General features: G+C 40.8%; 1 protein-coding gene across 1 annotated transcript in view; it reads right to left on the bottom strand.

Annotated features, from left to right (window-relative positions):
• LOC124722900 overlaps positions 1-12,689 on the bottom strand; it is a 506,082-nt gene that overhangs the window by 239,636 nt on the left and 253,757 nt on the right. The gene's annotated exons all lie outside the window — the stretch shown is intronic.

Raw genomic sequence — 12,689 nt, forward strand, 5'->3', positions numbered from 1 at the left:
GCCTGAATAAAAAAAAGATCAGATATCAATGGGATTTCATACACGAATACACCATCAGCGGGCAGGTGAATGATTAGTGTTGCAATTCTCTGTCTCTACCAGACTGCATTAGTGCTGTTCATTTTTAGTGCTGTTTCCAGGCTTAGTGGGGTATATACGTTGCATGAACAGTGTCAGGTGATGAGTAATCACGGTGAAGGACATGGAGAGGCCACATACAGTCAGACAGTACTATCAGCACCTGACAGAGTTTGAAAGGGGCCTCGTTGTGGGTCTCCATTTGGCTGGGTGGATGAATTTTGCAATATCCAGATTTTTGGAGCGTTTGGATATGACAGTGGCCCATTGTTGGATCGCACGGGAGAACAATGGTAGGCATACTCGTTGTCAAAGTTCCAGTTGACCATGTCTGACCACCATGAGGGAACATTGCTGTATTATGCACCGGGCACATTCTAAGCCCTTTACAACTGCACCTGTCATGCACAAACCAGTAATGGACTCCCTGTGACATTCCATGTCATTCTGTAGCAATGTTTGGAGACTACCTGCAGCCAGACTAGGAATAACTATCTCATACATAGCCTGCTGTTCACACCACAATGCAAATGAATGCAATTGGAGTTGCCATCATCAGGAAATACAGGCTGGCAATGAATGACATAGCATTACATCTAGTGAAGAACTGCGATTCTGTTTTACCCCAGACAACATGGCGATGAAACGGGGAGAGGTCCCATTGTTCCAAGGTTTTGGTGAGGCAAATCAGTATTACTCCTGGCATCATGGTGTGGAAAGCCATCATGTATGACTTCAGGACACTGTTGTTAGTGACTGAGGGAACTCTGATGGCACAACAGTATGTTTCGGACATCCTCCAACCTTGTGAATTTCCTCTCATGTGACAGTAACGTGGTGCCATTTTTCAACAGGACAGTGTTCGTCCACATAAGGCACATGTGTCTATGAACAACTGTGTGGGAAATGCTGAAGTACTCCCATGGCCAACAAGATCCCGAGAGCTTTCCCCCAATTGAACAGGTGTAGCACCAGCTCAGATGTCAACGCCGTCCCTGTGCCATCATCCAGAATATCAAATATCAGATAAAACGTGGGGGCTTAGAATCACAACGTCGTTCCTAGCATTTTTATAGATAAAAGCAAAAGGAATATTTTCAGGAAGAGAAATATTATCACTGTTATCACAATATTCATGCTGCTGATAACTGTGATACCTCATTGTCCTCAGAGTGTGTTTACATTCATTCAACAATTTCTCAGCTTTAATATTAAGACAGTGAAGAAGCAGATATGTCAAAATGGCCAATTTTTAGCTACGTTGTTATGACTCTAAACCCCCAGTGGTGGGCCAGCTTGCATCACGAGAGAATAAATTGGCTTTATGATACCCTTCCCAACTGAATCAGTGGGTGCAACGTCATAGTCATAAGTGCGCTAGTACGCCAAGTTATCTGTAAATTTACTCGATTTTGTAATCAATGAAATAACATCACGTACCATCCAACAAGAGGGATTTTATTTCGTTCCTTCTCCCGATCTTGGGGCTTCACTTTTTTTGTCGAGCAGTGTATATTGTACAACGGTACGATTATGCTGCAGCCTCGTGTTTCGCACACAGCCTTGCTTAACCGTTCAAAGTACATAATTATGCGCTACTGTTTATGCTGGTGGTTGGGATCTGCGAAAGGCGGCGGGAAAACATTTCGTGCAGTCCGGAAAAAGATGAATTCATACATTGCAAAATTCCAGTAATATGATTCAAAACGGATAATGTGGAACGCATAAATCACACGAGACGTGGGAAAAAAATTGTCGGAAACACTGGATATTTTATCCGAGTGAGGTACAAGTGAGACGTAGGGGCGTAATGTACAAATGTGATGTATAAACAACAAGTGAAGCCACTCAGAGCAGAATTTAGTCACGAATGGGAAATTTTATTTTTGCAATTTTCCGTAGCTGCAGCAATGGATTCTTTAAATAAATATTTCACACATTGTTACAACACACCTGATCGAGTACACGGGCACAATGAAGGGTATCCGGGACAGATTTAACAATCATTTTCTGAGTATTGCTGGTGAATTAAATAAAAATTTAGTTTCTACATGGGATCATATAACTTTCTTGCGAAATGCCTTTCCGAGATTGATGTCTGAAATACTCCTCTGTGATACAGACAAGGGGGAGTGTGAGTCAATAATTAAATCACCGAAGACTAAGGACTCTCATGGATATGATGGAGTGCCTAACAGAATATTAAAGTACCGTGCTGCGCATGTTAGCCCTGTATTTAACCATATTTGTATTTTTTCCTTTAGGAATAGTCAGCTTCCTGAACAAGAACGCAAAAGGCGTGATTAACAAAACCTTGGACTCCAGCTACTAGCGTCGCTTTTTGGCCGTAAGTGCTTTCGGATAAGACCATGCGTCATTGCTCTTCATTAGCGTGAAAAGTGTAGAAGGTGTTGCAGTTTGTGAATAACATAGAATTCGAGTAGAGAAAAACAAAAAAATAACAAAACAAAGATTTACTGATCATACAGGGTGTCCAGAAAAGGACTCCCTGATTTCAAAATTAAATATCTCGAAAACAAAGATCGATAGAGGAATGCAGTAAACGGTATGCTTATTGTGAAAGCTGTAAAAAGTTTATACAGCAGTCTGAAATAATAGTTACAAAAGCTGTTAACAGATGGCGCTGTAATCGCCATACGTAATGCCTAGTATAAATAGTGATCCGAAGCCCAGAGCGATCAGTTCCACTATTGAAACGTGAATGGTGGCTAGTGTACCGAAGGAAGAGATTAAAACCATGTACTCCATTGAACAACGCGTTTTTCTGGTGCTAGGGTACCACAGGTTAGAAGAGAGTCCTACGGCAACAAGGCGAAGTTTTCAAACCATTCGTACGCTCTTAGCAAAATTTCAACGAACAGGCAGCGTAACTGATGATCTAGTGGGGCATGTTGGCCGCAAGCAAACCGCAGTTACGCCTGAAAATATCGCCACAGTTTCTGGAATTATTCAGCGAAATCCAATGTCATCCGTCCGTTGAATTGCATCCGAGACTGGTTTGAAGCGTTCCAGCACGCAGAAAATACTGAGAAAGAGCCTACACATGTTTCCATTCAAAATTCTAACGCACCAGTACGAGCTGTGCAACAAAGGGTTGCCTTTGCTAATCAGATGCTCACAATGATTCCCGGAATGGATACGTGAATAAGCAGAACTGGCGATTTTGGGGTTCCGAAAAGCCATATTGGTGTGAAGCGGAACCCCTGTATTCTCCTAAAGTTACTGTGTGGGCTGCAGTATCCAGCAGGGGCATTATTGGCCCTTTTTTCATTCGAGAAACGGTCACTGGTGCACGTTACGTTGCAATTTTGGAACAATTTGTCGCCACACAGCACGCGTTAGAGGATCGACCAGGTACTGAATGGTTTATGCAAGATGGAGCCCGACCACATCGGACCGAACAAGTGTTTCGCTTTCTTGAGGAATACTTCGGGAATCGAGTCATTGCTTTGGAATATCCCAAATTTACTGGTGCAGGCATGGATTGGCCTCCACATTCGCCGAATTTGACTCCCTGTGACTTTTTTTTTTGGGGCACAGTGAAAGACATGGTCTACCCGAAGCATCCCGCCACGCTGGACGAGCTTGAATCGGCAATTTCTGTGGCATGTGAATCCATTTCGGTTGAGACATTACGAAATGTGATGGCGAATTTCATTCTTCGTTTGCGCCACCTCTGTAGTGCCAATGGTGAACATTTTGAAAACATTGTGATGTGATTGTTTGCAAATATTGTTTTCATACGAGTATTTCACTTATGTATGCTGATATGAGCTGTACAGCGTACAGCGCCATCTGATAGCAGCTTTTGTAACTATTATTTCAATCTGCTGTATAAACTTCTTACAGCTTTCACAACAAACATACCGTTTACTGCATTCCTCTATCGATCTTTGTTTTCGAGATATTTAATTTTGAAATCAGGGAGCCCTTTTCTGGACACCCTGTATAATCTATGTGAGCGAAGCAGTGGGCTCCTCTTAGCTACAGTTTTACAAACACTGTTTTCATTGAGCCAATTTACAGCTATAGAACGTTGCATATCAATTAGTAAGCTTCAACACATACCACTATATATTACGTATAATCTGGCAATATGTGAGGCCAGGCCATACGTTTTGCGCCTGCACTATTCGCGCACTGTGCTTTTCCAGCTCTCTCAATTAAGGTGCTTCCCCTAACCATCGATCTTTAGTCTCAGTTGTTACTTTATCGCCATGTAACATGTTTGTCGATCGAATACCTCAACAGGAATTAAATACACCAAATAACAATAATTTACAAACTTTAAAGTTCATCTTTACAACAAGCATAATTTTTTTTCAAAACAAAACGAATACATCGTATGCCACGTGTGTGTTTAGTACCGTTCTAGTGTGGTATGTGTTACATACTGATTTACTGACTGCTCACGTGGTGCACCACAACACACTAAGTAAAGGACTCAATACACCGTCTGTAAATTGAGAAGCAAGAAGCGATTTCAGTAAGTGGAGAGAGCTCTCTAGGAGAACGCTCCTGTGAACTTACAGGCACACTAAGAACTTACTTCCTATTAACCAGCATAGTATAATGTGTAGTGGTAAACGTCGAGTTGCTTGAGGGCATTTCTTGTGTGAGTTTAGATAAGTTACAGGTGCCAGCTTAGTCCTGTTTTATATTTTGTTAAGTTCTTCAGCTAGTGAACTAATTGGTTATGTAATCAGTGAGTGTGAGGTGATGGATAGGAAAATGGGTGCAATCCCGAAACAAGATTTTTAGACAATAAAGACAGTCTGGTCGTTTCTAACGTGTTTAGTGATTTTATTAAAGTGGTAGTACATGTTTCACTTGCGAAATATAGGGGTCAAAATCAAATAGCTGCAATCAGTACCAGTGTGAGCGTTGCAAAATAGCTCGCATCAGAGAGCTGTGGTAAAATAAACTATAAGCCGGTATTTACCCAACATGGTCCACATTGCTATAATTATAGACTATGGATACAAGCTTTTCCAACAAACGCTCTTCAACAGCTTCATCCTTATCTCCCATACCCTGTGAATTTCTATGATGTATGTGACATAGGGTACTTATCATTGTATCATATATTAAGGTACCTTCCATTTCCATTTGTGGATAGAGTATGGGAATAATAACTGCTTTTCGACTCTGTGTAAGGTGTTAAAAAACAATTGCTGCACAATATCTACAGAATCGATAGATAGGGGTTGTGAGGTTCAGGAACATTTAGTTGCTATTTTTCGCATCACAGTTAACGCTACATGTAAGCTGGATATGTTGCTATCATGATACAGACATAGACTGAAACACAGGGAGGCGATTCCCATGATCGGCAAGCAGCCTGTGAGTACGGTTGCGCCATATGTCGCTGTAGATGAGCTGGTGGTGTGAGGAACTACCAATATTTGAGAACACATCTAGCAGAGTAATTGTACATGCCAACACGAGATTCAGGTGTGTCTGAGCAACTTGTTCTGTATCAAATGTTGACTAGAAGGCTACACTTTTAACGTAATAAATGTCATGGGCAGTCTAAAATCGTTAAAGGTCTTTCATTATTATTAGACTACATTATGCAGTAAACTAACTGGAATGCTACCTCAACATGCATCAGTAGCTACACAAGTAGAATTTTTCCACGTCAGAACTCTACCAGAAAAAGAGGAAACCTCTGCCATTATCGCATCAGATGGGCCAGTCGAAACCGACCGAGCGCCTTGTCATCCTCAGCCAGTGGCGTCATCTGCCGGCCGGAGTGACCGAGCGGTTCTAGGCGCTACAGTCTGGAACCGCTACGGTCGCAGGTTCGAATACTGCCTCGGGCATGGATGTGTGTGATGTCCTTAGGTTAGTTAGGTTTAAGTAGTTCTAAGTTCTAGGGGACTGATGACCACAGCAGTTAAGTCCCATAGTGCTCAGAGCCATTTGAACCATTTTTTTTGGCGTCATCTGAATGCGACATAGAGGGGCGTGGGGTCAGTACACCGTCTGCTGGTCGTTGTTAGATTTGTAGATGTTCTACTTCTCATTCAAGTAGATCTTCATTTAGAATCATCAGGCTGAGTGGACCCAGTGCGAGCCTAGTAACAAGGGAAAATCCCTGACTGTACCGGAAATTGAACTTGGATCCTATGCATGGCACTCAGGCACACTGATCACTCACCTACAAAGGTGGACTGAGCTTTTCCAGAAGAGAAATTCATCTTCCATGTGGGATGATAGCAATGAGGGGACTACACATGGGTTATCTTTTCTTTGCAGTCCCAGGCGGAAAGGCAAGTTCACTTTAACCTACAGTTCCAATGTCATTTTCTTCAGACTCGTGACTGCCTTCAACAACTGTATTGAAACTTATTTCATAAGGGGATCTTGTGATTTGGCATCCCTATGCTGGCGATAAGGAGTACAAACTACATGGTGATTCAAAAAGAATACCACAACTTTAAAAATGTGTATTTAATGAAAGAAACATAATATAACCTTCTGTTATACATCATTACAAAGAGTATTTAAAAAGGTTTTTTTTTTCACTCAAAAACAAGTTCAGAGATGTTCAATATGGCCCCCTCCAGACACTCGAGCAATATCAACCCGATACTCCAACTCGTTCCACACTCTCTGTAGCATATCAGGCGTAACAGTTTGGATAGCTGCTGTTATTTCTCGTTTCAAATCATCAATGGTGGCTGGGAGAGGTGGCTGAAACACCATATCCTTAACATACCCCCATAAGAAAAAATCGCAGGGGGTAAGATCAGGGCTTCTTGGAGGCCAGTGATGAAGTGCTCTGTCACGGGCTGCCTGGCGGCCGATCCATTGCCTCGGGTAGTTGATGTTCAGGTAGTTACGGACAGATAAGTGCCAATGTGGTGGCGCTCCATCCTGCTGAAATATGAATTGTTGTGCTTCTTGTTCGAGCTGAGGGAACAGCCAATTCTCTAACATCTCCATCACATTTTCCTCACTCGTTCTCAGCCGTCCAGAACTTTTCCCTTTGCACAAACATCCATTCTCTGTAAACTGTTTATACCAACGTTTAATACACCACCTATCAGGAGGTTTAACACCATACTTCGTTCGAAATGCATGCTGAACAACTATCGTCGATTCACTTCTGCCGTACTCAATAACACAAAAAGCTTTCTGTTGAGCGGTCGCCATCTTAGCATCAAGTGACGCTGACGCCTAGTCAACAGCGCCTCAAGCGAACAAATGTACAACTAAATGAAACTTTATAGCTCCCTTAATTCGCCGACAGATAGTGCTTAGCTCTGCCTTTTGTCATTGCAGAGTTTTAAATTCCTAAAGTTGTGGTATTCTTTTTGAATCACCCTGTATTTCATAACTTATTGGGAAGCTGGAATTTGAACACAGAGCGACATTAGAATTAGACGTGATTAAAATGTGTGGCTCGTGAGTAGCAGTGTAACGTTATGGAAGTGAATGTCATGGAGTGTAATAAGTGGGTGTCTTGAAATGTAACAAGTTCATGTCACAGAAAATTAAGTTTGCGTCCAAGGATTATGGATATTTTACGAGCGAAATATTGAGAACATTCATCACCTGGACAGCACGAGGAAAAAGATGAAAGATGGCGGCCGCAGACGTGGCGAGGCCAGCCATAACTGCGACGTAACAACCGAAAACGAAACTCTAGGTGTTACTAACAGGGAAATGTGGCAAACTTGTTCGGAATTAAGGAGAGAGAAACAACTGAACTTAGACAGCAAATTTGGCAAAACAGGGGATTATATCAGGGATATCAACATAACAACAGTAAAACAGAAGTATCTGTAAAGGATATTAACAACAAAATCGAAGAGATTATTAAAAAATACCAACAAGGAAACTAAAGAATTATGTGAACATATTCCCGGCTTCACGGAAAACCAAAAGATTAATGACAAATGAATTGCCCTATAGAGTGAGTACAAACGATGCCGTTCTAGTCAAACATAGTAGGGATATCAACGAAAATAAAAATGCCAATAATACCTTGCAAACTACTTTCAGTGAGGAGACTGACAGGGGAACATTCCCACGTGTAAATAAACGACCTAGATGAAACTTGGCAGGTATGTAGAGGATCCAAAGTAATGCAATACGCATTTTGTTTTTGTTTTTGAACAATTTCACTTTTAAGCAGTAAAACACACCCTGAAAAATAATTTGGCATATTAGACGCCTCCTGAGACGCGGCAAGGTAGGAGTAGGCAAAATGCAACAGGGAATAACAATATTAATGTGCTAGTAGTAAACTGCAGGAGCGTCTAATAGAAAGGTCCCAGAACTGCTCTCATTAATAAACGGTCACAACGCCCATATAGTACTAGGGACAGAAAGTTGGCTCAAACCAGACGTAAACAGTAATGAAACCCTAAACTCAGATTGGAATGTATACCGCAGAGACAGACTGGACAGTGAAGGGGGAGGCGTGTTTATAGCGATAAGAAGTGCAATAGTATCGAAGGAAATTGACGGAGATCCGAAATGTGAAATGATTTGGGTGAAGGTCACGGTTAAAGCAGGCTCAGACATGGTAATTGGATGTCTCTATAGGCCCCCTGGCTCAGCAGCTGTTGTAGCTGAGCACCTGAAGGATAATTTGGAAAATATTTCGAGTAGATTTCCCCAACATGTTATAGTTATGGGTGGAGATTTTAATTTGCCGGATATAGACTGGGAGACTCAAACGTTCATAACGGGTGGTAGGGACAAAGAATCCAGTGAAATTTTTTTAAGTGCTTTATCTGAAAACAACCTTGAGCAGATAAACAGAGATCCGACTCGTGGCGATAACATATTAGACTTTCTGGTGTCAAACAGACCCGAACTATTTGAAACAGTTAACGCAGAACAGGGAATCAGCGATCATAAAGCGGTTGCGGCATCGATGATTTCAGCCGTAAATAGAAATATTAAAAAAGGTAGGAAGATTTTTCTGTTTAGCAAAAGTGACAAAAAGCAGATTACAGAGTACCTGACGGCTCGACACAAAAGTTTTGTCTCAAGTACAGATAGTGTTGAGGATCAGTGGACAAAGTTCAAAACCACCGTACAATATGCATTAGATGAGTATGTGCCAAGCAAGATCGTAAGAGATGGAAAAGAGCCACCGTGGTACAACAACCGAGTTAGAAAACTGCTGCGGAAGCAAAGGGAACTTCACAGCAAACATAAACATAGCCAAAGCCTTGCAGACAAACAAAAATTACGCGAAGCGAAATGTAGTGTGAGGAGGGCTATGCGAGAGGCGTTCAATGAATTCGAAAGTAAAGTTCTATGTACTGACTTGGCAGAAAATCTTAAGAAATTTTGTTCTTATGTCAAAACAAAATGTCCAGACACTCTGTGACTAAAATGGTATTGAAACAGAGGATGACAGACTAAATGCCGAAATACTAAATGTCTTTTTCCAAAGCTGTTTCACAGAGGAAGACTGCACTGTAGTTCCTTCTCTAGATTGTCGTACAGATGACAAAATGGTAGATATCGAAATAGACGACAGAGGGATAGAGAAAAAATTAAAATCGCTCAAAAGAGGAAAGGCTGCTGGACCTGATGGGATACCAGTTCGATTTTACACAGAGTACGCGAAGGAACTTGCCCCCCTTCTTGCAGCGGTGTACCGTAGGTCTCTAGAAGAGCGTAGCGTTCCAAAGGATTGGAAAAGGGCACAGGTCATCCCCGTTTTCAAGAAGAGACGTCGAACAGACGTGCAGAACTGTAGACCTATATCTCTAACGTCGATCAGTTGTAGAATTTTGGAACACGTATTATGTTCGAGTATAATGACTTTTCTGGAACTAGAAATCTACTCTGTAGGAATCAGCATGGGCTTCGAAAAAGACGGTCGTGTGAAACCCAGCTCGCGCTATTCGTCCACGAGACTCAGAGGGCCATAGACACGGGTTCACAGGTAGATGCCGTGTTTCTTGACTTCCGCAAGGCGTTCGATACAGTTCCCCACAGTCGTTTAATGGACAAAGTAAGAGCATATGGACTATCAGACCAATTGTGTGATTGGATTGAAGAGTTCCTAGATAACAGAACGCAGCATGTCATTCTCAATGGAGAGAAGTCTTCCGAAGTAAGAGTGATTTCAGGTGTGCCGCAGGGGAGTGTCATAGGACCGTTGCTATTCACAATATACATAAATGACCTTGTGGATGACATCGGAAGTTCACTGAGACTTTTTGCAGATGATGCTGTGGTGTATCGAGAGGTTGTAACAATGGAAAATTGTACTGAAATGCAGGAGGATCTGCAGTGAATTGACACATGGTGCAGGGAATGGCAATTGAATCTCAATGTAGACAAGTGTAATGTGCTGCGAATACATAGAAAGAAAGATCCCTTATCATTTAGCTGCAATATAGCAGGTCAGCAACTGGAAGCAGTTAATTCCATAAATTATCTGGGAGTACGCATTAGGAGTGATTTAAAATGGAATGATCATATAAAGTTGATCGTCGGTGAAGTAGATGCCAGACTGAGATTCATTGGAAGAATCCTAAGGAAATGCAATCCGAAAACAAAGGAAGTAGGTTACAGTACGCTTGTTCGTCCACTGCTTGAATACTGCTCAGCAGTGTGGGATCCGTACCAGATAGGGTTGATAGAAGAGATAGAGAAGATCCAACGGAGAGCAGCGCGCTTCGTTACAGGAACACTTAGTAATCGCGAAAGCGTTACGGAGATGATAGATAAACTCCAGTGGAAGACTCTGCAGGAGAGACGCTCAGTAGCTCGGTACGGGCTTTTGTTAAAGTTTCGAGAACATTCCTTCACCGAAGAGTCAATCAGTATATTGCTCCCTCCTACGTATATCTCGCGAAGAGACCATGAGGATAAAATCAGAGAGATTAGAGCCCACACAGAAGCATACCGACAATCCTTCTTTCCACGAACAATACGAGAGTGGAATAGAAGGGAGAACCGATAGAGGTACACAGGGTAACCTCCGCCACACACCGTCAAGTGGCTTGCGCAGTGTGGATGCAGATGTAGATGTGGATGTAGGTTTAGGGGAATCTTCGAAACCATGAAATATAAAAAAAATGCGTTTCATGTTAAGGTTGAAATGTAATAAACGTTTTTGGAAACTGTATAATCAATTTTTGTAATAATTCGAAATTTTTCAAAATACCTCTACCATTAATTAATTTTGAAAAATGAAAACTTTTGAATAGCATAGATTAAAGAAGCTTTTATGCCACATCCATCCATGTGTAATGAAACTAGTTTTTGAAACACCATTATTCGAAAATAAGCTGTACACGGTGTGCTGCTGGAATAGAAAATAAGCTGTACACAATGTGCTGCTGGAATAGAAAATAAGCTGTACACAATGTGCTGCTGGAATAGAAAATAAGCTGTACACAATGTGCTGCTGGAATAGAAAATAAACTGTATACAATGTGCTGTAGGAGAATTTTTAATATACCTAATTAAAATATCTAAACATTAATTATTATTCTACTTATTTATTCTACTTATTTTTGTTTTTTGTCTTAAATCGTTATTTTTCGTTTTAATTTCGTGTTTTTTGTTTTCTTAGTTTACTGTACACATGTGTGTAGCTTGTTAATTGAAAATAATAAATAACTCATTATTATGATACAAAATGATTGTAATATTGATAATCTCTAAAGAAATGGTTAAAATACGTTTTTTTAGATCATGTACCGTACATACAATGAACGAAATTTCTTCACATAATACACACACCTTATAAAACAGAATTCGGTAAGATTCTCAAATTGTGGCTGGCAACCTCCTAAATAGCCTGACTTGTTCCAGGCAAATATTCAATACAATGGAAAACCTTGGTGAAGAACGTTTTTTTCACACACTTTTCATGGTTATAAAAGAAACCGAGAATTTGGGAATCTATTTTTGAAGCTCCAATTGTTCTTTGTGACAGCATCAAAATCTGATAAATGAGCGTCTGACGACATGAAAGATATTTCACAGAAGATTTATTTTCCAATACGTGAGAAAAATCTGTATTGGTAGATTCTCGTCATGGTCAGTGTGAAAGAACTGCATTGATAATCGTACCTAAGGACAAGGAATTTGTTCTCTGGTAATCCCAAAAGGCTCAATGGCATGGGTACGGGCGCTAGATGTGTATGGCTTTCGATGTTGGAAGAACTTCGTGAGCAGATTTTCAGAACCAGTTCTGTTGAATAATTACGATGTCAACCTCCACTTGAGAAACAATATAATCAAGCTGCGCTCACTGGCGTATAATCAATTCTCTCCACCACAATTTTCGAATGTACTGAATATTTGCCTAGTACAAGTGAGGTTACTTAGAAAGCCAGACACAATTTGAGGATCCTGCTGAATTTTGCTTTACAGAGTGCTGTCTGTAGTGTGTATTATGAGAAGAAATTTCGTTCATTATATGTGCATGGTCTAAAAAAACCTTGTGTTTTTAAGCATTTCTTTACAGATTATCATTACTGTAATGATTTTGTATCATAATAATGAGTTAGTTATTATTTTCAGTTCACAAAATACACGTATTTGAAACAGTTAACAAAAAAACCATGAATTTAAAACGAAAAATAATAGTCTAAAAC

This window comes from Schistocerca piceifrons, chromosome X, assembly GCF_021461385.2.
Source record: "Schistocerca piceifrons isolate TAMUIC-IGC-003096 chromosome X, iqSchPice1.1, whole genome shotgun sequence".
Lineage (NCBI taxonomy): Eukaryota > Metazoa > Arthropoda > Insecta > Orthoptera > Acrididae > Schistocerca > Schistocerca piceifrons.